Below are 8,639 nucleotides of genomic sequence, written 5' to 3'. Positions count from 1 at the left end.
AAGAAAGGGAAGAAAGGAGATAAGTTTTGTTTTGGGCATGTGGAGTTTGAGCTGCTAATTTGATATCCAGACAGAGATGTTGAGTCAGTAGTTTAGTATGTGGGACTGAAGTTCTGGAGACAGTTAAGGTGAGGGACAACAGTTAAGAAGTCCTAAATTAATAAATATATGAAAATCATGGGACTTGATGAGATCACCTTAAAAATGAATAAAACGTGAGAGAAAAAAGACGTTACAGACTAAATTTTAAGAATTTCCAAAGTTGAGAGGCCTGGAAGATGAGGTAGGAAAGGAGCTGCACTGCTGACCATTGCATTTTGCAGAGGGAGGTCATTGCTGATCTGGATGGTCCGCAGCAGTTTGAGGGAGGGTGAGGTGTTTTCCAGAAGGCAGAGAAGGAGACCAGAGGCAATGAGCATAGTTGAGTCTTTAGAAGAGTTCTGTAAGACAGCAGCAGGGAAATGAGACAGAGAAGTGAGTGGGATATAGGACTGACAGGTTATTTTTCAAGATGGGAAGAATTGCAGCATGTTTTAATTTTTTATTTATTTATTTATTTTTAACATCTTTATTGGAGTATAATTGCTTGACAATGGTGTGTCAGTTTCTGCTTTATAAAAAAGTGAATCAGATATACATATACATATATCCTCATATCTCCTGCCTCTTGCGTCTCCCTCCCACCCTCCCTATCCCACCCCTCTAGGTGGTCGCAAAGCACCGAGCTGATCTCCCTGTGCTATGCAGCTGTTTCCCACTAGTTATCTATTTTACATTTGGTAGAGTATATATGTTCATGCCACTCTCTCACTTCATCCCAGCTTACGTATCTCCCTCCCTGTGTCCTCAAGTCCATTCTCAACATCTGTGTCTTTATTCCTGTCCTGCCTCTAGTTCTTCAGAACATTTTTTTGTTTTTTTAGATTCCATATATATGTGTTAGCATATGGTATTTGTTTTTCTCTTTCTGACTTACTTCACTCTGTATGACAGACTCTAGGTCCATCCACCTCACTACACATAACTCAATTTCCTTTCTTTTTATGGCTGAGTAACATTCCATTGTATATATGTGCCACATCTTCTTTATCCATTCATCTGTTGATGGACACTTAGGTTGCTTCCATGTCCTGGCTATTGTAAATAGAGCTGTAGCATGTTTTTAATATGATGAGAATGACCCAGTAGAGACAGAGAGTGAATAAATAATGATGGAGGAGGGAAGGGAAATTGCTAGCTGGGGGTCTTGGATCTTCCATGTGAGCCCAAAACAGGTTCATGATCAGGTTAATTACGACGCATTTGGTGTTAGGACTCATGGATCAGCAGAGTGTGCCTTTGTGAGGTTCTGTGACAGCCCAGTTTGAGCTCATTTTGGAGAGTGAACTGACTCAAGTGTGTTGAATGCTGCTGACAGGTCACCTAAGATGAAAACTCTCAATGGGGAGTGATTATTGATCACAAGAAGCGCAATTTTGGTGGAGTTGTGGGAATGAAATTGATGAAATGGATTCAAGAAAAAATAAGAGGAGAGAAAGTGGAGTCTGAGTAAAATAGAGTGGTGATGGTGGGGTGAGATTTTGGGGTCAGGAAGTTTGTTTGTTTTAGGATGGGGGAAATTATAGTGGGCGTATGTTTTGGGATATGATTCAGTAGAAAAATAAAAAATTATTCAGGTGGTCTGAGATGAGCCAATGGATGAAGTGGTGGCCGTGAGTAGGCACAAGGTTGGGATCCAATGGAGGCCTGCATTTGGGAACTGCAGCCTCATCCTTCCTGGGCAGGGTGGGGGGAGGCAGAAATATAGGTACAGATGCATGGGGGTTGATGCAGTGCCGGGAGCATGGGTAGAACAGGGGGTTGTTCTGGATGACCAATTAGTTTTTTCAGGTCTAAAAATTATCTCAAAAACAAACTTTTTATTAGAGTCTCATTGTCAGCTCTTTCCTAGTCTTCATCTTGCAGATCTGACAATCATTAAATACTGTTGGTTCCACCTACCAAGCAGGCCTTGACTCTACTCTTACCCACTGCAATGCTGCCCCTTTCACCAGCACCCCTGGCTTTGCTCATCCGCTGAAGAGCTCAGGCTCCACAGCTGGCTGACTTTGAACTTAGCTTGAATCTAGTGGGCATTTGATGGCTGCCTGTTTTATCCATTGGTAAATTGGAATAATGATAGTTCTTAACCAATAGACCAATTTAGAGGATTAAAAATAAAACTGGATATCAAGCGCTCTCTCTGCATGTCCCTGGCACATATAGGTTTGAGCTGTTAGCTTTCTCTCCCATCTTCACTTCTGCATTTCGGAGTGAGCTTTCTATTGCACAGAGCTCTGCTTTAGAACCTCCCTGCTGCCCTTTGGATCAGGTTTGAACATTTTCACCTGTTAAACCAAGCCCTTCAGGACCTGACCACACCTCCTTTTCCAGTCCCAGGTCCAGCACTACTTCTCTTCTGTGTTTCTTTTCTTCAGACACAGAAACTTGCCTCTCTCCAACCTATATCCTATCTTTTTGCTTCCACAATTTTACAGAAGATACTCCTCCCCCACCTCCCAACCTGGCAAAATCCTGCCCATTCTTTAAGACTGGAAAATTGGAAAATTTCCCTGACCTCCCTCTGGACACCTCTAATTCCTTCTTAGCTCTGTCCCTTGCAACCAAGTCCAAGCTCCTACTGTTCACTACACAACAGGCCAATAAATTGAGAGACAAGGTGTTGGGGCAAGGAATCATGACTTTATTCGGAAAGCCAGGAGTCCAAAAAGACGGTGGACTGTGACATTACTGAAGAATCATCTTGCCAGGGTCTCGATTCTAGTTTCTTTTATAGAACAAAGTGGGGAGATGAGGAGGTACAGTGAAAAGGCCATAAATTGTTGCAACTATTTCCTGGTTTTGGCCAGACTCCAGGAGGGGATGTATTAATTTCTTCTTCCCTGCAGCCATTCACAGGTGGGAAGGGTCAGGAAGTTTTCTGTGAGCTGAACAAAGATATTTTAGTTTAACATTCAGGCATGGGGGCAGGATTCCAGAGATGGGCCATATGTATACTTTAAGGTATAGACAACATCCCTTTAGTGATTAACTTGTAGCAAAACCATCAGAAAACAAAGATTAAAGTAAAAAAAAAAAAAGATCTAATATGGAGTCAGATTTGCTGTTTCCTATTACACCTTACCTCTAAATTTGCTTGTCTGTCCTCCACACAATGAGCTCCCTGGGAGCAGGAGCACTGTTTCGTTCCTTTCTTTATTTTTATTGCCTTGGACTGTCTCTGGCACCAATAAACTTCTCGGGGAATGACCGTGTTAGCTATTCCTTCCTTTATATCTGTCTCTTTTCCAGCCCTTGGTGTTGCACATTTGTTGAGGGTTTGTCTTCTCCATCATGCCATGAATGCCATGGGAGAAGAGACGTTATCTTTACTTCTGCCTACATTGCCAGAGCTTAACACACAGCAGTGGCTTAATAAATGATTTAGAGGATGAAATAGAATGAAAGGACCTTGCCACCACCCGAAGTGCACGTGGCATCCCCGCAGATTCTGAGGTGGCCTCCAGATGGCGCCCGGTGCTCACAGGTGGTCCTGGGCAGTAGTCCCCGTTGCGCCCGCGGGGCGCACAGCCGGCGTCAGGCAGGTCCCTGGCAAGAGAGCAGCCTGGGCCCCAGTGGACGCACTGCCATCTCTGGGACAAAACATAGCTGTGGCAGGGGGACTTCGCCTCCCCGAGCTCTTGGGCCTCCTTGCAGATAGCTCTGGAATGTTAGTTGGGGAGGGAGAAGGGGACTGCTGCCTTGCGGTGCCTCTTGGGTGATATCTAAGCCTCTCATGCCAACAGGTGAAGGAGTCACACCTCTGCTGATGGCTGACAGTTGCAACACGCCCACACACAAAATGTTATTTATCTGTGTGGACTAAGAATGCCACCTACATATCAGTAAATAAAGGATGTTGCAGCCATCAAGCCATCAGCCACTGTAGCCACCCCTGAAGGTGAGCCCTGAGGGAACTCAGGATGGAAACAAACAGGCTGCCCAGTGGTCACACACTGCAGCCACCCCCAGTGGTGCACACCGAGGGGACTCAGATTGGGAAAGCACAGGGTGCTGGCCCCAGATAGCTAAGGTGGGGCCTTAGCTATCATTCAAAGGAATGATTTCCATGAGCCCAGACTCTAGTATTTTCCCATACATAGAAAGCACTAAATTTCTTAACTTGAGATGTCTGATTTTCTTTAATTAACAGTAATCTTTTGATGTTCTGACTCCCTGGTCTTTGTTTCAAAAAGCCTTAGATAACCTGGCTCCTCCCTTACCTCTTTGCAGCAGTCCTTCAGAGCTGAAAGGCTGCTTCCTGGGCTTGAGTCCTCAGAAAGTCGGCCAGATGAAACACAGCTCTCAACTTTTAGGTTGTGCATTTTTTTTTTCAGTTGACATCTATCATAATAACGATACCAGCAAGTGCGTGGCTTTTCCAGCACACTTACTAGGTGTCAAGAATTGTTCTAAGTACTTTATCCACATTACCTCAAAGGTACATAATAAAATAATTTTTAAAATATAAATTTCTGTTTTATAGTGAAGAAACCCAGGTACAGAGGTCTAAGATTGCTCATGTAGAAAGTAGCAGAGGTAGGGCTAGAACCCAGGCAGTCTGGCGCCAGCATCTGCAGGCTCCCAACTTGGCGACCCTGTTTCCCTCTGTTGAGCTGAGCAGTGTGGGGGAGGGGGAAATTTCTCCCTCCGCCCCTCCTGAGTCCTTGTGGCTGGCCAATAATAACACTGACACAAGACAGATTAACAGGAGAAAAATAAATAAAGTTTAATTAATGTTCATGGAGGTCTCACTGAAATGGGACCTAAGAAGTGGCCAAAGCAGGCAGCTTTAATACTTTTAGACAAAGAAAGAATACATTTGTGAGGAATTGACAAAACAAAAAAGTTAGGTTTTGGGTGCCCAATTAGTGAAAAATCTCTATACAGAGTTTGGGCTTGGGGTAGTAAATTAAAGAAGTAATAAGTGTCAACTGAAAAAGTGCACAACCTAAAAGTTACGAAATATGTTTTATTTGGCAGGCAAAACTGAGGACTTCAGCCTGGGTCTCAGCCTCTCAGATGTCTCTGAGGGACTGCCCTGAAGAGGTGAGGGAGGAGCCAGGATACACAGGAGATCTGCAACAAAGACCAGGTAGTCGGGACATCAAAAGATTACTGTTAATTAAAGAAAATCAGACATCTCAAGTTAAGGAATTCAGCAATTTTCTATGTATGGGAAGATGCAAGAATCTGGGCTCACTGAAATCATTCCTTTGATATGGACCTCAGCTATCTGGGGCCAGTATCCTGTGTGTCTCATCCTGCGTCTCCTCAGGATGCACACTTGTGGGGTGGCTGCAGTGGCTGATGGCTTGATGGCGGGCATCCTGTTTCTATTCTGAGTTCCCTCAGGGTTCACCATCAGGGTGACTGTAAGGTCACGGCTTGATGGCTGCAATATCATTTGTCTACTGATATGGCAGGCAACACTTTTTCACTCATACAAGGTTTGTTTATATAGGCTTCTGGGCCTAAATTCCCTGTCTCTGGAGATAAGGAACTTTACCTTCAGAGGCAGGAGTGCACCTTTATTTCCTGCCCTCAGGGAGACAGAAGGGAGGGACAGAGTGTCCCTCTTACACTGGGCATTTCTTAAGTAACTTTAATTCAAAATAACCAATAGGACATTGAGGCACATTTTGCAGTAGCCTGCCCTGTATTCCAACAATGGCCAGGTAGTGCCCAGCAAACCATTTCTCAAGCACCTACCATTTACCAAGTACCTTGTTTGCATTGCAGATGAGCAGGTGAAGGAGAAACTGTCTCCCTTTCAGGAGCCTCCAGGCTGTGAAGGGAGACAAAAGTGTTGGGAGTGAGTATGCCAGGAAGGTTCCCAGGAGAGAAGGGAGGAAAATGAACTTGGCTGTTCTCTGACAGTGCTTTCTTATTCAAACCTCCCCTTTCCCTCTGGTTGGGAAGGAACAGGAGAGGATTCTGTCCCCTCTGCTCAGTGCTGGTTCATGTCCCATGCTCCCTGGGCATCTCCTACCATTTTTTCCCCCATTTGAACCTTTAGCACTCACCTGGTCTGGGCCACAGCCAGGTCCACTGTTGTCCTGTCTCACATTGTGCTCCTGCCAGGGTCCCTCCCAAAGCACCACAAGCGATATTTAGGAGACAAGGAAATGAGAACACTGAATGGATATTTGATGATATTAAAGAATTTTTATCTTCCTTAATAGAGGCATTGAGGTAATTTTTTAAAAGAATCAATTTAAAGAGATATACACTGAAATATTAAATGATGAAACCAAATGATACTTGAGATTGCCTCAAAATAACACAGGAGGGGAGAAATAGATGGGATTTTGGATAGAACAAGTTTGGGGTGATTGGTACATATGGGTTCATTGTACTCTTCTATCTACTTTTACCTTTCACTGAATTTCTCCATATGAAAAGTTTAAAAAAGATATATTAGGCACTAAAATGAAGGGTTGTAAATGCAAGAACTCTGAACCTTAAGAGAGTATGGTGGTGGTGGGCAGAACTGGGAAAAGACTTAAAACTGACAAGCACAACAAAGTGAAGAAACATCATATTTCTGCTTTTCTAGAGTTAGTTTGTAAGCAGCTACCACTTCACCTTCCCCCTGCCCCCACCATCAGCCAGGGTGTGGCCCAGTGTCCATCTGTGGAGAGCCCACCTTCTTCACATGTCATGCTGGGATCCTGGAGGTCTTACATAAGACAATGTAAGAAGTTCTCTGTAATGTGCAAAGAATTAAGTAAACATGGGTGATTTCCACCAGTGAAAGAGAAGGTGTGGGTATTCGTGGCCTGGGTGTTCTATCTTGTCATCTACTGTGATCCTTTTGTTCAGAATCCTGTGCTGGTTATGAAGCTAATGTCTCTCAGCTCAGACCCACCCTTTTACACTCTACTCTGTGACACTGGGGCTGTGACTTTAAAAACCACAATTCTCTGTGGCCAGCTAGCTCCAGGTTAGGCTCTGTCAACAAGGTGGGTTACAAGGCTGGAGGAGGGAGCAGGGAATCGCTCCTTCCTCACTGCTTCTTGCTCCCATGAGCATAACTCTAGCAATGACTGTTCTTTCTAATAGCAATGTGTTCCAGTTTCCAATTTTTTCTACACTCCCAGCACCAGCCTCACAGATGCTAGGCAGTTGCCCCTCCTTGGAGGTCCAGCTCTGCAGGGTCCATCTGCCAAACTCCTAAAGGATTAGGACCCCAATCTCTTCCCTTTGCTCTGCAGTCCCAGAGATGGAGCTGCCTGATGAAGCTACTGCCTCTGTGTTTATCTTGAAATTCGTTTTTTACCTTTTCAGCCTCCAGTACTTGTATCACCTATTGCCTAGGTTAAATTCTTTCTGTCAAAATAACTGGTGTGGTTTCTGTTTTCCTATTGAGACCTGATTGGTACACACCATTGAGAGGCATTGCTTGGGGGAACAGATGAGGGTGTAGCCTTGCCTGGCTGGGCTGCTTTGAGGAACCCAACCTCAGAAAACCTGCCAGCAACCCCAACTAGTCAACATCTATGGTAAAGGATCTCTCTTGTCACAGGAAAATCCCCTAATCTAATGCAACATCTATAAACAAACTCACTCCAGGAGGGAGGGTTTAATTTAAGAAAGCCGGTAGGAACCCTAAATCTTTTCATTCCAATCAAAGCTGTCAGAGTCAGTTAGCTTCAAAGCTAGTCAGGTGGTCCCAAAGCCACCATCTGCCCAGCAGCTGTCCTGTCACCAAGGAAACCACAAGTTGGAGTGGAAAGCAATGAACAGGGCCCCCAGGAACCAGCCTGAAACTCAATCATCTGAGGTTTGTCATTATCAACTCTGCCAAAGTGAAGCATCTCTTGCAAGAATGATTCTCTGAAATTCTTCTGCCTCAGTCCACCTGTCTTCTGTTTTCCAAATTGGGAATATGCCACCTCTGAGAAAGACATGTGCTGGCAGGCATAACAAATAACAAGGAGAGTCACTTGTTTCCTCAATAGCAGATAAGGCAGACTGTCTGCTACATCGACACCAGGACTAGTGTCTTTGGGGCTCCCTCTCTACTTCCCAGGCCCTAGTGACTTCTAGTTATCTAGGCCCCTGAGTGGTGGCCATCAAGTCTGCCCACCCTGCCCATGCAGCAGCACCAGGAGAGCATGCTCTGTAACTCCCCTTCCCTCTATCTGAGTTGATGTTTGATGTTACCACCCTGCAAATGATTAAACAAACTTCCATCTTATTAATGACTGATAGCTTCAAATGTGACAAGAGTATCCACTCACCTAATCGATCATTCCACAAATATTCACTGAGCACCTCCTATGTACCAGGCACTAGGCTGGGCATTGAAGTTAATAATAATGATTAATCATTTATTAGTGGTGGATGGAATCAGCAGACACTTAGATAGGATGGTCAGGGAGGGCAGTTCTGAGAAGAGGACATATCGGCCGTATTCCAGACATCTATTGCTATGCAACAAACGACCCCAAAACTTAGCAGCTTAAAACAATGGTAGCTGTTATTTTGCTCACAAATCTGTTATTTAGGTGGGGCTTGGTAGAGCATGTCTCTGT

This window comes from Delphinus delphis, chromosome 12 (genome assembly GCF_949987515.2).
Source record: "Delphinus delphis chromosome 12, mDelDel1.2, whole genome shotgun sequence".
NCBI lineage: Eukaryota > Metazoa > Chordata > Mammalia > Artiodactyla > Delphinidae > Delphinus > Delphinus delphis.
Note: the sequence above shows the minus strand (reverse complement) of the source record.